The sequence below is a fragment of the Lithobates pipiens genome, unplaced genomic scaffold (assembly GCF_037356315.1).
Source record: "Lithobates pipiens isolate NorthernLeopardFrog02 unplaced genomic scaffold, aLitPip1_a1.2 Scaffold_10, whole genome shotgun sequence".
Lineage (NCBI taxonomy): Eukaryota > Metazoa > Chordata > Amphibia > Anura > Ranidae > Lithobates > Lithobates pipiens.
Window position 1 is genome coordinate 143,285,381 of NW_027507686.1, and position 22,694 is coordinate 143,308,074.

The following is a 22,694-nucleotide window of genomic DNA, read 5'->3' on the forward strand; positions in this document are numbered from 1 at the left end:
TGCTTTTAAACCCAAAGAAGGGGTTGAAAAACACCCGTGTTGCGGTGATTCCAAATTGCTTTTCAGGCACTACGGAAGTGCTGCCCATTTATTGCAATGGGCAGGGTTGCCCCAAAGATGCTGTTTGCAGGACTTTTTGCAAGCGCACTGCTATAGTGTGAAAGCACTCGGGCGGCATGGAAGGCAGTTTTCAGGCGTTTTACAAGCTATTTCTAGTGCTAAATGCCTGAAAACTGCCTCAGTGTGAAAGGGCTCTTAGCCCTTGTACACACGGTCGGAGAATCCGTCGGAATGTGTCCTATCGGACCGTGTCGTCGGATAATCCGACTGTGTGTGGTATGCATCGGACTGATTCCGTCGGAATATCCGTCGGACCCAATTTTCCAACATGTTGGAAATATTTCCCGGCCAACTGGTTCGATCGGACATACTCCGATCATGTGTAGAGAATTTTGATCGGACCAAGTGCCACGCATGCTCATCAAATTCCTACATCAAAGCTATTGGCTACTAGCCTGAACGTAGTCCCATCGTAACGAAATTACGTCATCACGTTCTGAATGATCGGATTTTTCGACAACCTAGTCCGACCGTGTGTATGCAACAGTTTCGGACAAAATCCGACGGATTTGCTTGTCAATCTCCTACCGTGTGTACAGGGGCTACGAGGGTTCTGGCCAGTGCTGGAGAAACAAATGCCTAGGTAAAGCTGGCCATACAATTTGTGCATTTCAGCTGTTTTCCTGATGAAATTTGTTTAGTGGTTGGACCTATCAGCCTCTTTCCCTTGACATCCTTGGATTGAAAAATCGAATAAACCAGCTGAACAGCAGCTGCATCTAGTAGCTGCAGGAGGAGTTTACTCCATCCTTGCTGTATAGTATGCATTGAGGAATTGGTTCATTTTTTTTCTCTCAGCCCTCAGTCTGAACAAAACAAAATCGATATATATGTGTTGTTAGAGCAATCTACTTTGATTCTAACTGGATTATGCTGCCAACTACCGGATCCTGCTGTTAAGCCGGCCATAGACGAATCTCGGCCACGTCAGCAGGGACTGGCAGAGATTAGAACCATGCATGGGCAGGCTAAATGTACCAAGTTAGTGGATCGATCAACTTGGGTACAACCAGCCTACCAGATTTTACATGTGATTATTGCCAGCAGCTGTTATAGCGCTAGCAATATTCCCATGTTAAGCCAGGCTCATGCCCCTGATGATGCACTTTGAGTGACAAAACGTTGGGCAGAGCCTGGCTTAATGTGGGACCTGGACAGACTGCACTACAGCGACTATCACTGAAGCGCTGGACGCTTCAGTTGTTTTGCCTATTTTAATCAACTTAAATGTGAGTGGAATTGTTTTTTCTTAATAAATTGGGCATTGTTTCTTAAGATATCTGCGCAATGAGCGTTGTTATTTTTCTATATCCACATGACAGCTGAACTGCATGGGAATCTTAATACCTGTTCATGATTGGAGAGATTTCCGGTTCCAGTGTACTGCTTGTGAGGAGTAGTGGAGCAAAGTGGATTTTCTATTTGTGCATTATCGTTGCACTGATGGTAAGGGTCTGTCGTGTTGGGTGATGGTGATGGGACCCCTACTATCTTTATCTCTGCTGAATGAGGTAGAGGGAGATCTGTTGTGGATTCACTGAACTTTCAGTACCTGTTTTGGACTTTTACACATGAATGCGTTACTTTAAGTGCATGTACATTGCAACGCACCACAGTGCATATATGTGAATGATCTATGTACCAAAAGTGTGGCATGCAGCATCTTTGGTACAATTTGGCTCAACAAAATGAATGGCCTTCTTAAAGTGGTTGTAAACCCTGTACAACCACTTTTACCTACAGGTAAGCCTATAATAAGGCTTACCTGTAGATACCGTGAATTTCTCCTAAACTTGCATAGTTTAGGAGTTATTCACTATATCTGCCTGTGTCGACGTCACCGGCACATGCGCACTGAAGAAATGGCTCACTTGTGCTGTTTATTCAGCTGCTGTGCCCTTACCGGCGCCCCCCCCCCCCCCCCCCGTATGTGCGTGAGTGATGTTTTTGCGGCTCCAGCCAATCAGAGAGCTGGAGCCCGCAAACCCGGAACTAAATTTGGGACGACATGTCGCCGGTCACAGCATCAACAGCATCGTTCTAGGTAAGTATTTCATAATGATCTAGTATATACGATACAGCTCATTATGCCTTTGTCTTCCGGGGTTTTTTTTTTATCTGGGTTTACAACCACTTTAATGCCATGCACGTAAATGTAGGATAACATATGTTCAACGCATGTGCAGTAACGGAATTGGCCCTTATGCTGGTGTAATGTTTCAATCTGTATATAAGGCTCCACTTTTAGAAAATAGGCATCTATTTACTAACAAAAAAAAAAAATGTTGGCTATATGTTCACGATGACAGTCTTGCTATGTTTTGCATTAATTTTATAAGCTGGAAGTAAAATAACTCACTTGCTATCCTGGCCAATTTTGACATTTACCATACATGTTAAAATCAGCATTTTCTTTTTGCGAGAAAATAACCTAGAACCCCCAAACATTAGGCAGCTGTAGAGCTGCTCGGATCACCAGAGAGCCCAATGCCGACTAAAGCCACGTTCCTGGTATAACTGCTTCCCTTCCAGGATGTAAAGCCATGGCCCCCGGGTTTTGAGAATAACACAAATATTCATTTTCACAAAGTCTGCTGCCTCAGTTTTTATGATGGCAATTTGCATATACTGCAGAATGTTATGCAGAGTGATCAGATGAATCGCATCTAATTGCAAAGTCCCTCTTTGCCATGAAAATTAACTTTATCCCATAAAAACGTTTCCACTGCATTTGTGAAGAAGGCTTCAGGACGCCCAAGAAACTCCAGCAAGCGCCAGGACTGTCTCCTACAGTTGATTCAGCTGCGGGATTGGGGCCCCACCAGGGCAGAGCTCAAGAATAGCAGCAGGCAGGTGGATTGGCAATTACAGTGAGGGTTAATGCCACGTACACACGACCGGACTTTCCGACAGCAAAGGTCCGACGGAACAAATCCATCGGGCAATTCAATTGTGTGTGGGCTCCATCGGACCTTTGCTGTCCAAAAATCTGACGGACTTAGAACATGTTTCACATTTTTTCGACAAAACTCCGCTGGACCCAGTTCCTAACAAGAAATCCGCTCGTGTGTATGCTAGTCCGACGGACAAAAATCAACGCTAGGGCAGCCATTGGCTACTGGCTATGAACTTCCTTATTCTAGTCGGTCGTACGTCATCACGTTCGAATCCATCGGACTTTGGTGTGATTGTGTGTGGCCAAGTCCGTTTATTTGAAAAGTCCGTCGGAACTCCGCTGAAAGTCCGTTGGGAAAACCGTTGGACCTAGTCCGTCGAAAAGTCCGGTTGTGTATACGCGGCATAAGCCTCAAAAACACGATCGGACTTTGTACAAACTTTCCCGTGGACTTTTGTACAAAGGGTGTTGGCCCTGAACTTGTTAAGCATACACACGATCTGACTTTTTCAGCCAATTTTCACCAAATCACGTGGTTTTTCTGCTCTTTACCGCCACCTTTGGTCAACTTCTGTATTGTTTGATCTTTTGCATTGGTTCTGAGCATGTGTGTTTGTAAATTCCGATGGTTTTCTGTACACACGATCGGACTTTGCTCCATCGGACTTATGTTGTCGAAAAGTTTGTTCGTTCGCACGGCCAACAAAAGTCAGATGAAAACCAAAAAAGTTTGTCCGATGGAGCGCACACACAGTCGGATGTTGCCTTAAAAGATCTAATTGTTTGTTTTCAAAAAGTCTGATTGTGTAGCCTTAAGACTTTTGGAGGATGGCCTGGTCTCAAGAAGGGCAGCAGGAAAAAAATCAGCGGAAAACTGATATTCTGCAAAAGGTACAGGAATTGGACTGCTGATGAGTGGGATAAAGTCATTTTCTCTGATGAATCCCCTTTCTGACTGTTTGGGGCATCCGGGAAAAACCTTGTCCAAAGAAGAAATGGTGAGCGCTATGATTCGTCCTGTGTCATGCCAACAGTAAAGCATCCTGAAGACCATTCATGTATGGAGTTGCGTCTCAGCCAAGGGAGTGGGCTCACTCACGATTTTGCCTAAGAACACCGCAATGAATAAAGAATGGTACAAAAACATCCTCCGAGAGCAATTTCTCCCAACCATCCAAGAACAGTTTGGTGACGAACAATGCCTTTTCCAGCATGATGGAGCACCTTGCCATAAGGCAAATGTGATAACTAAGTGGCTTGGTGAACAAATCATGGACATTTTTGGGTCCATGACCAGGACACTCCCTAGACCTTAATCCTATTGAGAACTTGTGGTCAATCCTCAAGAGACAGGTGAACAAAAAAAACCCCACAAATTCTGACAAACTCCAAGCATTGATTATGCAAGAATGGGCTGCCATCAGTCAGGTTGTGGTCCAGAAGTTGAGTGACAGAATGCCAGGGCGAATTGCAGAGATCTTGAAAAAGAAGGGTCAATACTGCAAATATTGACTCTTTGCATAAACTTCATGTAATTGTCAATAAAAGCCTTTGACACTTATGAAATGCTTGTAATTATACTCTGTATACCATAGTGACATTTGACAAAAAAAAACACTGAAGCAGCAGACTTTGTGAAAATACATTTTTGTTACATTCTCAAAACTTCTGGCTGTGTGTATGTATCTACAGTATCTCACAAAAGTGAGTACATCCCTCACATTTTTGTAAATATTTTATTACTGTATATCTTTTCATGTGACAACACTGAAGAAATTACACTTTACTACAATGTAAAGTAGTGAGCGTACAGCTTGTATAACAGTGCAAATTTGCTCTCCCCTCCAAATAACTCAACACACAGCCATTAATGTCTAAACCACTGGCAGCAAAAGTGAGTACACCCCTAAGTGAAAATGTCCAAATTGGGCCCAATTAGCCATTTTCCCTCCCCGGTGTCTTGTGACTCGTTAGTGTTATAATGTCTCAGGTGTGAATGGGGAGCAGGTGCGTTAAATTTGGTGTTATCACTCTTATGCCGCGTACACACGATCAGACTATCCGGCGGACATAGTCCGGCCGACAATCAGCCGCACTTTGCAGCAGAGGTCCGCCGGACTTTCCGAACGGACATGCCCACACACGACCGGACTTTTCCAAGGGACTAAGACTATGGCGGGGATCCGCCAGACTTTTGAAATGAATGGACTTGCCCACAAAAGGAGTAAAGTCCATTCATTTTGAACATGGCTCCAGGTAGATGGGACTAGCGAAAGAAGTCAATGTCGCCGCCTCCATTGGCGAGATTGACACCTCGTGAGCCCCGTCACCTGGTATGGATTTAAAGGGGAACCCCTACGGTGAAAAAACGGCGTGGGGGTCCCCCTAAAGTCCATACCAGACCCTTATCCGAGCACACAGCCTGGCCGGTCAGGAGAGGGGGTGGGGACGAGCGAGCACCCCCCCTCCTGAGCCATACCAGGCCGTGTGCCCTCAACATAGGGGGTGCACAATGCGTCTCTACCGTTACGGCCAGAGAGAGCATTGTGTCAACATCGGAAGGAAGAAGAAGAAGGAAGAAGAAGACAGCGACAGCAACAAGACCGAGCCAACACTAGTAAAAGAGCTGTAGGAAGATAGCGGAGGCCCGGCAAGAAGAAAAAGAAGAATGCCGGGCTCATCCACTAGCAAAAGAGCAGAAGATAGCATAGGAGCCCGGCGAGAAGACGGAAGAAGACCCCCGGAGCTGTCTAATAAAGTACTTTAACCACTTGCTTACTGGGCACTTAAACCCCCCTCAGTCCCAGACCAATTTTCAGCTTTCAGCGCTGATGCACTTTGAATGACAATTGCGCGGGCATACAACACTGTACCCAAATGACATTTTTATCATTTTTTTTCCCACAAATAGAGCTTTCTTTTGGTGGTATTTAATTACAGCTGGGAGTTTTATTTTTTGCTAAACAAACAAAAAAAGATGCAAAAAAAAAATAAAAAATCATGTTTAATAGTTTGTTATAAAATTTTGCAAACAGGTCATTTTTCTCCTTCATTGAAGTGCGCTGATGAGGCGGCACTGATAGGCTGCACTGGTGGGCACTGATAGGCATAGTTAAGGTGGCACTAATAGGCACAGATAAGGCGGCACCGATGGGCACAGATAAGGCGGCACTGATGGGCAAAGATGGGCACGGATGGGTGGCACAGATGGGTGGCACGGATGGGTGGCACTAAGGGGCACTGATAGGTACCACTGATAGATGGGATTGATGGGCACTGATAGGTGGCTCTGATAGGTGGCACTGCTGGGCACTGATGGGCACTGGTAGATGACACTGATGGGCATGGATATGTGGCACTGGGGTGCAGCACCTTTGTTGAGGCAGATTGTGGGCACTTCTGGGTGGCACTGTGGGGACTGCTGGGTGGCACTGTGGGCACTGCTGGGTGGCACTATGGGCACTGCTGGGTGGCACTGACGGGGGGCACTTATTTTTTAATTGTGTTTAGTGATGAGGGGGCAGGTGGGCACTGGCAAGGGGCAGGCGGGCACTGGCAGGGCTGGCCGTGATCGGGACTAATGTCCCGATCACGGCCGCCGGTGATCGGCTCTTTTTTTTTCTCCTCGCGCTGTCAGCGCGAGGAGGAATAATAGCCGATTACCGGCTCCGTTATATCACATGATCAGCTGTCATTGGCTGACAGCTGATCACGTGATAAGGGGTCGGGATTGACCCCTTGCTCGGATCGGTGATCAGGCGAGTCTCATAGACTCGCCGATCACAGGGCGCGCAGGCCGCTCGTGCGTGGGACTACGTCAATAGACGTAGTCCCGGCAAAGGAGATCCGTGCTGTAGCCATCATTCAGTTATAGCGCGGGTCTCAAGTGATTAAAAACCTGTGTTGTGTTTTTTTTATTAACACTTTTTTCCCCAGGGTGAATGGGTAGGGGTACATCATAGGTGTCAATGGCCATACATTATACAATTTTCTTGAATAATTTCCGTAAAATTTACCAAAACCATATAATATGAGGTCAAACCTAAACACTTTCAATTTGTATGCAATCAGGCATGCCCTTGCACTACATAGTTGAAGGTAAACCTAAAGGAAATTGTATAATTTATGGCCAGCTTAAGCCGGTCTCATAGTGCTCTTACCTTTTGCCATACTTTACAAGAAAATCACACCTCCCAGCTTTGTGAGTTAGGCAAGAGAGACACAGCACATATCACAACTTTTACTTTATTTTGGCTTTTTAAAATAAAAAGTAGAATAATTCAAATTTTAGATAAAAGGTTTAGTGCAGTAAGGCACATTGGGAAGGAATTCACTAAATCTGCTGTGCCACTTTTGTGGCATTTATTGCATGCATTACTTTTTGTGGGTTCCGTTGCGATTTGCAGCCCATTCAGATGTCTGCAGGGGAATACAGACTGTGCTCCTTCTGTGATTCTGGTGTGAACCGACCAGAAACCTATAGCGTTACCAAAATATAGTGGTACTTTGCATTTCTAAAGTCAACCTTTTTTTCTTTATTAAAATATTAAACCTGAAGAAAAAGAATTGTTGGGACTTTGTGTGAGGCCTAGAACCTAACGTACCTAGGTCTCCATCCCTAATAAGTTAAAACAGAAGGGGAAAAAGGGGGATAATAGGGGCGGGGGGACATTATATGAAATGCACCACTCCGGGTAGGCTGGGATATTAGTTATAGTACGTATAATGTTCTGTAGTGACAATAATGGGCATTTCATATAAAGTCCCCCCGCCCCTATTATCCCCCTTTTTCCCCTTCTGTTTTAAAATATTAAACCTGTTGTGTTCTTTGCAATAGTCTGTTACAGGGTGGCCCCCGAACCTCCTTTTTTGGGGTCCCACACCAGCGATCTTGTCTCCTCTTCATCTGTGTCTGGCCCAAAAGCAAGCTTGTTGTGGGGGCAGACATACAAGCTTGCTCCTGACCTGGGCTGTGTGCATCCATAGACACACACACAGTGGCTCAGCCTCATTCCCAGCTCTCTGCTCACAGCATCTGAATGACAGCAGCAGTAGCCAATGGCTTCCACTGTTCTCAGTGCAGTGTAGCGAAAGACAGGAGAGAAGACTGGCAGCCAGGCACAGCGCTGGATCGATGCAGGTAAGTGTTTGGGTGGGGGCTTTGGGTTTACATCAAAACATTTTTTTCACCTTAATGAAGGGAGTGCATAAAGTAACATTTAAGGCTCAATATCTTCATTTTAAAATAAAAAACATACAGTATCCTACTTACCCACTGTGTGTAATGGTTTTGCACACTTTCTCTCAAGCTTCCTTATCTGCGTCTATTAACACACGGCCCCCCCCCCCCCACCCCCCGCTCCCTCATCACAAAATTGGATTGACAACAGTGGTAGTGGCTTCCCCCACTATCAATGTATGCTGTGAGGGGGGACAGTTGCGGGGGAGACACTGCTCTCGTGCACATTGCTGGATCGGGCTCAGGCCAATATAAAGGGGGGGGGGGGGGGGACAACGACGACACATGCAGCACAGAAGGTTTTTTACCTTAATGCATAGAAGCCAAAAAAAAATAAAACACCAAGGCCTTGCAACCACTTCAAGCTGAACTTCGGAAAAGTCCTCCCTTTGCAGTGGAGCCACCCGACACTGCAGGGGTTAACTGCTGCTTTATTCTAAGGGACAGTAAAAGCACTTTTACTAACCTGATCCTCTACTGTAGGATAAGCACATGGTGCTTCCCTCCTCTCTGATAGTTGACTGTCCCTTGGCCTCCTCATGCACATTGTAGTGCTGTGGTTTCTAGATCAGTTTTGATGACATTAGAGGACCTCAGAACAATGGGGTACAGGGAAGGAGAGACTGTGGGGACCAGTCTATCAGTGTGAGGAGCCTGCGGGAGCAGGGAGCAGATAAATAAAACAGCTTTTACTGTTCCCCTAGACAAAAGCGAGCGTGCACAACCCCACTGCATGGAAGGACTTTCCTTTTCCCACAGTTGAGCTTTAAGAATGTTCAGAAACAGAGCAGAATTTGTGGCAACTCGTTTCAGGTCAGAGAGAGCATAGCATCCCCCCCGTCCTCCTCACCACTTGGCCAGCAGTGGTTTTTATTATGGGTGCTGCACGATAATGTCATCATACTTCGCCTCTACTGTTGTCATTGTTTGTGTCGGGATTCTTCACTAATATTCCTGAGGTCACGAGGTTCTGGGAGCTTCTGCTGTGACCATGGTAGTTTCTCTGGGTTTATATTCCAACAAATCATAATGGTGAGAGGCTCTGATGTGGGATTTTGGGAAACACTTCCTTTCAGTCATCTTAACCTTTTTGCTGCCAGAGACATTTTTGCATGTTTTACAGTCGTCTTAAAATACACACTTCAGGCTTGAATATTTATTTAACCACTTGCTTACTGGGCACTTAAATGCCCCTCCTGCCCAGACCAATTTTCAGCTTTCAGCGCTGATGCACTTTGAATGACAATTGCGCGGACATACAACACTGTACCCAAATGAAATTTTTATCATTTTTTCCCCACAAATAGAGCTTTCTTTTGGTGGTATTTAATTACAGCTGGGAGTTTTATTTTTTGCTAAAAAAACAAAAAAAGATGCAAAAAAAAAAAAAATCATGTTTAATAGTTTGTTATAAAATTTTGCAAACAGGTCATTTTTCTCCTTCATTGAAATGCGCTGATGAGGCAGCACTGATAGGCTGCACTGGTGGGCACTGATAGGCTGCACTGGTGGGCACTGATTGGCATAGTTAAGGCGGCACTATTAGGCACAGATAAGGTGGCACCGATGGGCACAGATAAGATGGCACGGATGGGTGGCACTAAGGGGCACTGATAGGTACCACTGATAGATGGGACTGATGGGCACAGATAGGTGGCACTGATAGGTGGCTCTGATAGGTGGCACTGCTGGGCACTGATGGGCGGCACTGATGGGCACTGATGGGCACTGGTAGATGACACTGATGGGCGTGGATATGTGGCACTGGGGTGCAGCGCCGTTGTTGAGGCAGATTGTGGGCACTGATGGGTGGCACTGTGGGCACTGATGGGTGGCACTGTGGGCACTAATGTGTGGCACTATGGGCACTGCTGGGTGGCACTATGGGCACTGATGGGTGGCACTGATGGGGGGCACTTATTTATTCCTGAGGTGGCACTGGCAGGGGGCAGGTGGGCACTGGTAAGCATCAGATCAGTTTTACATGGTAAAACATCAGTCCCGATCACGGCTGCCGACTCCGTTGTATCACATGATCAGCTGTCATTGGCTGACAGCTGATCATGTGGTAAGGGGTCGGGATTGACCCCTTGCTCGGATCCGTGATCAGGCGAGTCTCATAGACTCGCAGATCACAGAGCGCGCCACGCGCGCCCCTCAGGGGGGCGTGCAGGCCGCTTGTGCACGGGACAACGTCGATAGATGTAGTCCCGGCAAAGGAGGTCCGCGCTGTAGCCGTCATTTGGCTATAGTGCGGATCTCTAGTGGTTAAACTCTTAAACATTATGTATTTGAAAGAAAAGAATACAGTGGTGGTGTTTGCAACCTATTAGGCCGCACAATATTAGCACAACCCATATGTTCACAAAAAAATATACTAAAGTAAATTTTAAGACCTCATGCACATTGGATGTTTTTTTTCTTCTGCTCCTAGGGGCATCTGGCATTTTTTTTTCTTTTCTGCATCTACATGCCCCTGCATGTTAGCCTATGTGTCCATTCACACATAGGCATTTAGAGAAGTCTAGAGGCAGAAAAACACAGGCAATGCATCCAGGAGGAGCAGAGTTTTGGCAGAAAAAACGTGCTAGACGTTTCTAAATGCGCCAAAGTGCCAGGTGCGTTTTAGAGCTTGAGCGTTAATTAAACACGTTACACAAGTTTTTCTGCCAAAATTCTGCTACCAGGTGGAAAGGAATCTAATGCTTTCCAAAAATAAAACAGTGGATTTTTGTTCGAAGGATGTTGGCTCCAACTTGTCTTGCATACACACGGTCACACAGATGTTGGCCAACAATTATGAACGCGGTGACGTACAAGACGTATGATGAGCTGAGAAAAGGGAAGTTCAATAGCCAGTGTGGCTCCTTCTGCTTGATTCCGAGCATGCGTGAACTTTTGTGCGTCGGACTTGTGTACACTCGATTGGAAATTCCGACAACAAAGTTTTGTTGCTGGAAAATGTTTAGCACCTCCTAGCCAACATTTGTTAGCGGAGAGTCCGACAACAAATGTTCGATGGAATATACACACGGACGCACTTAACCTCTCCCTGCCCCTAGTGGTTAACCCCTTCACTGCTAGTGACATTTTTACAGTAATCAATGCTGCCATTACTAGTAAAAAAAAAAAAAGATTAATAAAAATGTCATAAAACTATCCCCTATTTTATAGACAGTATAACTTTTGCGCAAACCAATCAATATACAGTTATTGAGATTTTTTTTTTTCCAAAAATATGTAGAAGAATACTTATCAGCCTAAACTGAGTGAAAAAATGTTTTTATATATATTTTTGGGGGATATTTATTATTGCAAAAAGTAAAAAATGTGTTTTTTTCAAAATTGTCGCTCTTTTTTTGTTTATAGCGCAAAAAATAAAAACCGCCGAGGTGATCAAATACCACCAAAAGAAAGTTCTATTTGTGGGGGGGAAAAAACTACGTCAAATTTGTTTGGGAGCCACGTCGCAAAAAGTGCTCTGGTCAGGAAGGGGGTAAATCCTTCCGGGGCTGAAGTGGTTAACCTATAATACCGTGTGTTATGTATGGCTTGCTGGCTGCAGAATGAGGGGTGTGATTTATGTTGAAGTGGGTGAGTTCACATTTACATGTACAAGTCTAGTGTACCTCCCACATTCACTCCCATCCCAAGGATTCATGGGAAATGTAGTCTGATTACAGTTAGCCCTTGTGCACACGGTCGGACATTTCCGACGGAAAATGTCAGATCGGATCGTGTTGTCGGATAATCCGACTGTGTGTGGGCTCCATCGGACTGTTTCGGTCGGAATATACGACGGACAAAGTTTTAGAGCTGGGCTATAAAACTTTCTGACAACATGATCCGATTGGACTTTGTCCGATTGTGTGTAGAAAATTCCGATCGGACAAAGTGCCACGCATGCTCAGATCAAATTCCTAGACCAAAGCTATTGGCTACTAGCCTGAACGTAGTCCTGTCGTAACGAAATAACGTCATCACGTTCTGAACAATCTGATTTTCCGACAACTTTGTCCGACCGTGTGTATGCAACACCAGTTTTGAGAGAGAAGAGGATATGATGCAATCACTGTTCTAAGAGATCCTCCCTGCCACAAAAGATGATGCATTTTTTGAATCACAGAGCTGACTTCCTGGAAATTAAATCAGAAATATCTCTTTAACGGTAAGAAATTTCACAAATGTGATAACTATTTAGTGTTTTGTGTGTGTGTGTGTGTGTGTGTGTGTGTGTGTGTGTGTGTGTGTGTGTGGAGGGGAGGGGGGGTGTACTAATGGGGGATTTGTTGAAAATCCCAGAATTCTACTTTAACAGAGTTTTAAAAAGGCTTGAGCTTTGCCTCCCCCCCCCCCCCCCCCAAGCTGGCATCCAGTAAAGTTGGAATCACCAGGTGATTTTGATGGCGCTTTGAGTTTATGGGGTCTCTATAGAGATTCCCTGTTGCCAGACCATTTTTATTTTAAAGAGAATCTTCCTATAAGAATAGATGTGCATTTAATGTATTGTACACGTGTGTTACTTGTAAAGCCTTCCTTGTGCAGACATCCAATAGCCCTGAGAATGAGGTGCCGCCATCTTGGATGTGATGTCGGCAGCCTCAAAGCTCTCACTCAAGTGACACTGTATAGCATTTCTCTTTGCTCTTTCTTGGCAGCTACATAAAAGGTTATGTGGGGCGGGTCAAAGGAACTGGGCCAGCACAGACAGTAATTAGACAATCCCAGAGGAGGAGAGGGCTGTGATAAATAAAGCACATGAAAAATAATATAACGTGTCTCTATTCCGAATCTCAAGTGCACAGTCTTGTGAAAAATTAGCAATTAAAATACTTGATTTTGAGTGGTTAGTTATCCCCATTAGGGAGAATGCTTTTTTATTATTTTTCCTGGTGACTGCTATTTCTAGGACTGGAAGGGAAACTTCAAATCTTGAGTTGTCACCAGAACACTAATAGAGGAAACATCTTCTTACGGGGACACTTGTTCAGAGTCAGGGGATATCACTCACCTTGGAAAGTTTTCCTCACTTCCTGTTGTGTCTACAGGACAGGAATTGGGGGGAAATCTCTCCAATGAGACACAGATGATAAAAAAACTAAAAATAAAAACCTGACAGACGTTTTAACCATTAGCTATTATTTCCACAATGAAAACATTTTTTGGCTTAGATACATGGGTTAAATTTTCAGAAAAGGTACATAGACAAGCTTGTTTGGCATTTAGAAGATATTTTCTCTTACAAAGCTGAAGATAAAGCGTGTGCAGAAAATACAAAAAGAAATACATTTGTTTTAGCATCTGGCTGAATGACAGAACAGCAGGAAGGTTTATGGATCAGATTTATGAGTTGATGATTGGAAATGTGGAATGCCTGGACTTGTTTGTCTTCCAACAATAAAATGGCATTTCGAACCCCAGCAAATGTAAACAGGATTGTGGTTGCGGTTTATGGCGTGGAGAAATGTCACTGTTTGTGCTAACAAGCTAACAATCTCAATTTATCTCGTCAATCTGAACTTAGTGCTGCATGAATTCTTCTGTACAGTAAGCAACACAAATCATCTGAGGATGTTGAAAAAAAATAGCTTGCTTGCATTTTTCTTATCGGTCTGCACATGCCGGACCAATAACAAGAAACGAAAAGCTCAAATTGAATTATTCTGTTGCAGCATGTAATGATCTTACTGCATATTTATTACTTCAATAAATATATAGTGCCAACAGGGAGACTTTAAAGCGGAACTTTACCGCCACATCAATTCCCTCCCCCCACCCTTCTATGCCGACATCTTAAAAAATCTAACAGGTATTTAGGACCTGGCAGAGCCCTACGGCGCATCTGCACTCAGGGGGATTACTGCGCATGTGCACAAATGCTGCCAGTTTGTTTGTAGGCGCATGCACAGAAATCCCCAGTGCATGTGCAGACATATTAAGAGCTATGGCATACAGTTGTGCTCATAAGTTTACAATTTTTTACGGATTGTCAGTGTGAGGATTATTAGCAGCAACTAGAGGGGATTCTGCCAATAACTGCTGTTGCTGAAACAGGTGCCCCCACTAAAGCTAGCTACACACTATACAACTTTTATGCAATTTTGTTGTACAACTTTTCTTTAGATTTACCAAAACCATATAATATGAGGTCAAACCTAAACAAATTGTATGCAATCGGGCATGCGCTTGGATGATACAGTTGAAAGTAAATCTAAAGAAAATTGAACAACAAAAATTGTATAATGTGTTAAAGTAGAACTATGGGCAAAACGTTTTTTTTTCATTCTGGACAGAGTAAAGCGATCACATTGTTGGCAGGGGATTGTCTGTTTTCAGCAGACAGCGGTCCGTTGTGAGATTTTCTGTACACAAGTCCGTCACACAAGTTGAAAATACAAACATGCATGCTCGGTATCAATGCTCACCAAACACGAAATTAGCAGAAGGGGCCCAAAGGGTGGCACTCAAGAGCTGAAATTCCTCGTAGTACGTCACTATGTTTGTGTTTGGGTGACAATTGTGTACCGTTAGTATGCAAGACAAGATCCAGGCACACACACTTTTGACAAAAATCAGATGCTCGGTTGGCCAACAATCTGATTTTGTGTTTTTTGTGTGATCGTGGGCTTTAGACCCCATATACACTATTCGATTTTCTGTGGATTTTTGTCTTCAGATTTACCAAAACCATGTAATATGAGGTCAAACCTTAGGAGTTTCAATTTGTCTTGCACTACATGGTTTTGGTAAATCTGAAGACAAAAATCAGCAAAAAATCTAATAGTGTGTATAGGGTCTTAGGGAGGGTAATAACCCCTGTCAGATTTTTTATTTTTTTTTGCCATCTCTGTCCCATTGTGGAGATTTTCCTTCACTTCCTGTCCCATAGCCAAACAGGAAGTGAGAGGATATCTCTGCTAATTTAAAGGAATTTATGCAGGACCCCCAGCTAACTAGAACTAGCGTCCCCATTGGAATATTTCCCTCTATTACTTTTCTGGGGACATGGGCTTCAGCCATAGCTTCCAACTGTCGCTGATTTTGAGGGACTGTCCCTGATTTATAACAATGTCCCTCTGATGGTCTGATCTATATAGTTTTATATAAAATGCACTTTCCTGACGCATCATGGCAGCACACACACTGGGTTGTGACTCCGCCTCCACAACCTGATAGGACTGGTTAGCTATAAGATTTGAAGAGGAGTCCACCGCTGCATTCTCCTTTTTTTCCTCACCTGAATGGGACATCACGTATTCGATCGGTTAGCAATGGAGCCCCTTACCGCACCACAACAGCTAGGTTTTGGCCTCTCCTACCTGGAAGCCCCTGACTGTACAGTCTCTAAATGAGCTATAACGCAGGGGGCCCCACTCTGGTGGTCTCAGGGGCAAAAACAAAGTCCAAAAGCCTAATAAAACCTTAAAGAGGTTTTAAAGTTTTGCAGCGGTCTCCCGCTGTTTTTTGTTCCAGCTATTACTCTGCCCTATTTACTTCCCCCACATACCTCTCTCCTCTGTTTCCTTTTTGTTTTTCTTTTCTCTCTTTTTTTTCTTCTTTTGCCTCTTCCGTGCATGCTGAGCCCTGTATTTCCACAGCGGTATGCCCTTTCCATCATGACGGCCGCGTTTGGACGCTCGGTGCTCAGGAAGTGACGTTTCCCCTGCCCTCTGCATTTGCCAGCATCCAAGATGGCGCGCGCATTCGCGGCGGTGACGTCACTCCTCCGGCGACGGCGGTCTATTTAAAAAACTGCCTTTTCCATTCCTAATGCTGCTTGTGTTTTCTACACCAGCCTCCATCCTGGTTTTTTCACACAGCCTGCTGCCTTGCAAGACAAGTCCTCCTTAGTCTCTGTTAAGGTTTTTTTCTATCATCTTTATGTTACTTTACCATTTATTCTATGTCAGCACCTTCTGCTTATACTCTGCATTAGCTCTCACACTGAAAACCTCTGGTCACAGGTGTACTCTATTCTGCCCTATGGAGACTGCTGCCATAGTAGACCATCCAAGAACTACAAGGTAAGGGGACGTACGGATTAGTAAGTAGCGAAGAGGAGAAAAGAGAGCACTGCCCATTAATACCTTTCATTTTGGTAGCTCTGGCAGGTCATCGGGGTCATCCCATTCTAAACGGAAGGAACGTTCCCCCTCAAGACACTCTCACTCTCGGCGTAGTTGGTCAAGATCTTCCCGTCACCGCAGAGAGTCGTCATCCTTGCACCAAGAGGAGCACCATACCCGTCCTGCGGTTAATACCTGCTGGGTCTGTGGAGCGCAAGCATTACCTAATAAGCTTGTGTGCCAAATCTGTCTGGAGGAAGCAACTCGAGACAAAGAAGCTGACGCAAGAGAAGCATTCAATATAATAAGAGACTCGGTTAAAGAAACGATTTTGCAGGTGACAGCATATGATCCAATCAGGTCATCTAACTCAGCCTCAACTTCACACACTCCTCAGGATCCAGACGACTCCCCAGGGGAAGATGAACCCCTGACCCCTACGGTTTTCGACTTTGCATTGATAAACCCATTTGCGAAATCAGTTAAAGAGGTGATTGGTTGGGAAGAAGAGAGAGACGCCCCACCTAAGTTACGAAAATATTTCCCTAACCTAAAAAAAGAGCTCATAAAAGATGAATGGCAAAAACCAGAAAAAAAAATCCGGTTTGAATAATAGATTAGCAAAGCTCTATCCCCTAAAAGAGCCAGCAGTGAACCCTCTTATCTCCGCTCCTGTGGTAGACTCCTCACTGATGCGATTAGCGCGCCATGTAACCCTACCAATAGAAGACGCCGTAACGTTTAAGGATGTGATGGATCGCAAGATTGACCTCGATCTTAAGAAAGACACTTAAACTTCTGAATAGCAGGGCCAAACAAAACAATTGGTCTGGTTTATCAAGTGAGGATGGCAAGATCTTTATCAGCAAGGTGAAAAGACAATGGTGTCTGTATACAGTGTCCCTGGGAATGGATGACCTTATCAGTTAGCCCTGTGGCACTACAAGTGTCAGCAAAGAAAGTAGCTCTCCCTTAGATCTGATCTCTTCCTCCACCTCATGCTGTCTGAAAATCCCTCAGCAAAGCAAGATTCAGTCTTTAGTTCCTCTTCTGCAGAGCATGCTAGCTCTTGCAGTTCCATAGAGTTCAATCTGAATGAGAAACTTGAGTCCTGGAATTACAATTCCCTTTATGCTTTGCTCCATGGTGGTAATTACTCTGCTGACAGACAGGATGTGATGACACAGAGTCTTAGCTGACACTAGAGGGAAACAGTGTCACTGCAACAATGTTACAGAGTGTCTTCTGGTACTGCAGGTAAGATAGCCAGCTCCCTGCTAAATCTACAAAAATGTGAGGGTGTACTGACTTTTGCGAGATACTGTATCATTTGGTTCTTTTAGATCAAAGTAATGAACTTTGGTCTATAAATGAGGACAATGACTTAAAGACTAAACCTTTTTCTGACATTTGTTGCCTACAAGTTAGTATGTTTTGCTAGAAAATTACTTAGAACCCCCAAACATTATATATATATATACATATATATATATATATATATATATATATATATATATATATATATATATATATCTCTTCAGTTAGGTCCATAAATATTGGGACATCGATACAATTCTAATATTTTTGGCTCTATACACCACCACAATGGATTTGAAATGAAACAATATGTGCTTTAACTGCAGACTTTCATCTTTAATTTGAGGGTATTTACATCCAAATCGGGTGAATGGTGTAGGAATTACAACAGTTTGTATATGTGCCTCCCACTTTTTAAGGGACCAAAAATAATGGGACAGATTAACAATCATCCATTAAACTTTCACTTTTTAATACTTGGTTGCAAATCCTTTGCAGTCAATTACAGCCTGAAGTCTGGAACGCATAGACATCGCCAGACGCTGGGTTTCATCCCTTGAGATGCTCTGCCAGGCCTCTACTGCAACTGTCTTCAGTTCCTGCTTGTTCTTGGGGCATTTTCCCTTCAGTTTTGTCTTCAGCAAGTAAAATGCACGCTCATTCGGATTCAGGTCAGGTGATTGACTTTTGCACAACATTCCACTCCTTTCCCATAAAAAACTCTTTGATTGCTTTCGCAGTATACCTCGGGTCACTGTCATTGTCGGGTCATTGCTGAATATGAGCAGATAATATTGCTTGAAACCCTTCAAAATTCATCCTGCTGCATTTGTCAGCAATCACATCACCAATGGCAGCCATAAATGCCCACTCCATGACACTAGCACCACCATGCTTCACTGATGAGGTGGTATGCTTTGGATCATGAGCAGTTCCTTTCCTTCTCCATACTCTTCTCTTCCCATCACTCTGGTACAAGTTGATCTTAGTCTCATCTGTCCATAGAATGTTGTTCCAGAACCGTGAAGGCTTTTTTAGATGTTGTTTGGCAAACTCTAATCTGGCCTTCCTGTTTTTGAGGCTCACCAATGGTTTACATTTTGTGGTGAACCCTCTGTATTCACTCTGGAGAAGTCTTCTGTTGATTATTGACTTTGACACTCATACACCTACCTCCTGTAGAGTGTTCTTGATCTGGTCAACTGTTGTGAAGGGTGTTTTCTTCACCAGGGAAAGAATTCTTCGGTCATCCACCACAGTTGATTTCCGTGGTCTTCCGGATCTTTTGGTGTTGCTGAGCTCACTGGTGCATTTTTTCTTTTTAACAATGTTCTAAACAGTTGATTTGGCCACACCTAATGTTTTTGCTATCTCTCTGATGGGTTTGTTTTGTTTTTTCAGCCTAATGATGGCTTGCTTCACTGATAGTGACAGCTCTTTTGATCTCATATTGAGAGTTGACAGCAACAGATTCCAAAGGCAAATATCACACTTGAAATGAACTCTGGACCCTTTATCTGCTCCTTGTAAATGGGATAATGAGGGAATAACACACCTGGCCATGGAACAGCTGAGCAGCCAACTGTCCCATTACTTTTGATCCCTAAAAAGTGGGAGGCACGTATACAAATTGTTATAATTCCTACACTGTTCACTTAATTTGGATGTGAATACCCTCAAATTAAAGCTGAAAAGCTACAGTTAAAGCATATCTTATTTGTTTAATTTCAAATCCATTGTGGTGGTGTATATAGCCAAAAGGATTAGAATTGTGTCAATGTCCCAATATTTATGGACCTGACTATATATATATATATATATATATATATATATATATATATATATATATATATATATATATATATAATATGTGTGCGTTTGTATATATATATATATATATATATATATATATATATATATATATATAATATATTTAGCAGAGACCCTAGAGAATAAAATGGCGGTCGTTGCAATATTTTTTGTCACACTGTATTTCTGCAGCGGTCTTTTGAAAGCAATTTTTGGGGAAAAAAAATTAATTTCAATGAATTAAAAAAGAAACTAAACAATAAAGTTAGCCCAATTTTTTTTGTATAATGTCAAAGATGATGTTATGCAGAGATTTTTATTCTATGCAAAAAAATTGTGATTCAAATGTTATCCAGAATCATGCAGCTCTAGTGTATGCATGTGTGCGTGTGTGTAATATATAGAAATATATTCCTAAACGTCAACTTTAAATACTTGAGTGCTTTGACAACTTTTCAGGGACTCAAACTGGCCACAGCTGTGGTTGCTATTTGCCCCACTTTTTACAATGTATGTTACTAGCTTGATTCATTTTGGCAACATCCTTTAAATCGGTGATGTATTTGTTTTTAATTGCCTTACGTAAGTAATGTTCATGCATATTGTCTTTTTTTCCATCACTTTGTTTGACTAGCAGCAAACATGGTATTTGCCTTGCGAACACAAAAAGAATAAAGAAAAAAGGAACAACTATTCACCTGTGATTTGAGGAAGAATACACTGTCATATCAGCATGAGACATTAAACAATGACAACATATCAGGGAGAACAATACATCTGTCTTTATTGTGTAAATGTTTGCCCATCAGGTTTTGAGTGTGGGGCTAAACGATTGTGGTGATGGAGCTGTTGGCAGTGATGGCAGACCTGAGATATCCAGGTCATGAGCTATGAGTTCCAGGTCAAAGCACTTCTTATTATCTATCAATTACCTCCAAGGCCTTGTTTACACCAGATGCGTTGTCTTTCATTTTCCTTCATTTCCATGTACATAATACATTATTTAAAATGGGGTTTGTTCACACCAGCCAACTACTGTAATGCTGCAGTAGGGATGAGCCGAACACCCCCCGGTTTGGTTCGCACCAGAACTTTCGAACAGGCCGAAAATTTGTGCGAACTTTAGAACCCCATTGAAGTCTATGGGACTCGAACGTTCGAAATAAAAAGTGCTAATTTTAATGGCTAATATGCAAGATATTGTCCTAAAAAGGGTTTGGGGACCTGGCTCCTGCCCCAGGGGACATGGGTCAATGCCTAAAATGTTTTGAAAAACGGACGTTTTTTTGGGAGCACTGATTTTAACCACTTGCCGACCGCCGCACGACGATGTACGTCGACAGAATGGCACGGGCAGGCATATGGGCGTACATGTATGTCCCTGCCTTCCCGCGGGTGGGGGGCCCGATCGGGCCCCCCCCCGGTGCCAGCGGCGGTCGGTTTTCGTCCAGAAGCGATCCGGGATGAGGGGGCGGCCATTCATTCATGGCCACCCCCTCTCGATCGCTCCTGACGAATGGAAGTGAGGCGTGACATCACTTCCTCTCCTGTAATGTAAACACAGGAGAGGAAGTGATGTAATCTCTCCTCCGTGTCGGTATTTATCGTTCCGGCACCGAGGAGAGAGGATCGGTGAGTTGCACCAACACGACACTTCACAGTAGAACATGCCAGGCACACTCACACCCCCCCTTCACCCCCCGATCACCCCCCCAATCACCCCTGCCCCCCCAGTCACAGTGACACCAATAGCATTTTTTATTTTTTTGCATTCGTGTCATTTGTGACTGTAATAACTGTTAGGGCAGTTAGGGTTAGCCCCCTTTAGCTCTAGGGTACCCCCCTAACCCCCCCAATAAAGGTTTAACCCCGTGATCACACCCCGTCGCCAGTGTCACTAAGGCTGGGTTCACATTGCAGCGGTTGAGAACGGATGTGATTCGCACCGCACTGCAGTGCAAAATCACATCCGATCTCTGTGCGATTCGAGTTCAGCCATACTGAATTCGTGCCGCACCCTTTTTTTGGTCCGCAGCAGAATCGGATCGCATGGGTGTTCACACCATGCGATCCGAGTTTGCAGATCACACTGCGATATGCGAACTGATCTGGGGGTGTCATTAACATTTCACTGACACTCCCAGCAGTTCGCATAGGGCAGTGTGAACTGCCGCCGGGAGGCATGCGATGCGGGAACCCGCCGCGGATTCGTGGCGTTCCCGCATCGCTCCAGTGTGAACCCAGCCTAATAAGCGATCGTTTTTCTGATCGCTGTATTAGTGTCACAGGTGACGCTAGTTAGGCAGGTAGGTATTTAGGTTCGCCGCAGCTTTTTATAGCGCCAGGGACCCCCATATACTACCGCATAAAGCCCCCTGATTGCCCCCTAGTTAAACCTTTCACCAGTGATCACCATATAACTGTTACAGGTGACGCTGGTTGGATAGTTATTTTTTTATAGTTTCAGGGCACCCGCCATTTATTACCTAATAAAGGTTTAACCCCCTGATCACCCGGCGGGTGTCATTTGTGACTGTAATAACTGTTAGGGCAGTTAGGGTTAGCCCCCTTTAGTTCTAAGGTACCCCCTAACCCCCCCCAATAAAGGTTTAACCCCGTGATCACCCCCCGTCGCCAGTGTCACTAAGGCTGGGTTCACATTGCAGCGGTTTATGAGAACGGATGTGATTCGCACCGCACTGCAGTGCAAATCACAACCGATCTCTGTGCGATTCGAGTTCAGCCATACAGATAGTATGGCTGAATTCGCGTCGCACCCGCCGCAAACTCGCACGGGACCCTTTTTTTGGTCAGCAGCAGAATCGGATCGCATGGGTGTTCACACCATGCGATCCGAGTTTGCAGATCGCACTGCGATATGCGAACTGATCTGGGGGTGTCATTAACATTTCACTGACACTCCCAGCAGTTCGCATAGGGCAGTGTGAACTGCCGCCGGGAGGCATGCGATGCGGGAACCCGCCGCGGATTCGTGGCGTTCCCGCATCGCTCCAGTGTGAACCCAGCCTAATAAGCGATCGTTTTTCTGATCGCTGTATTAGTGTCACAGGTGAAGCTAGTTAGGCAGGTAGGTATTTAGGTTCGCCGCAGCTTTTTATAGCGCCAGGGACCCCCATATACTACCGCATAAAGCCCCCTGATTGCCCCCTAGTTAACCCTTTCACCAGTGATCACCATATAACTGTTACAGGTGACGCTGGTTGGTTAGTTATTTTTTTATAGTTTC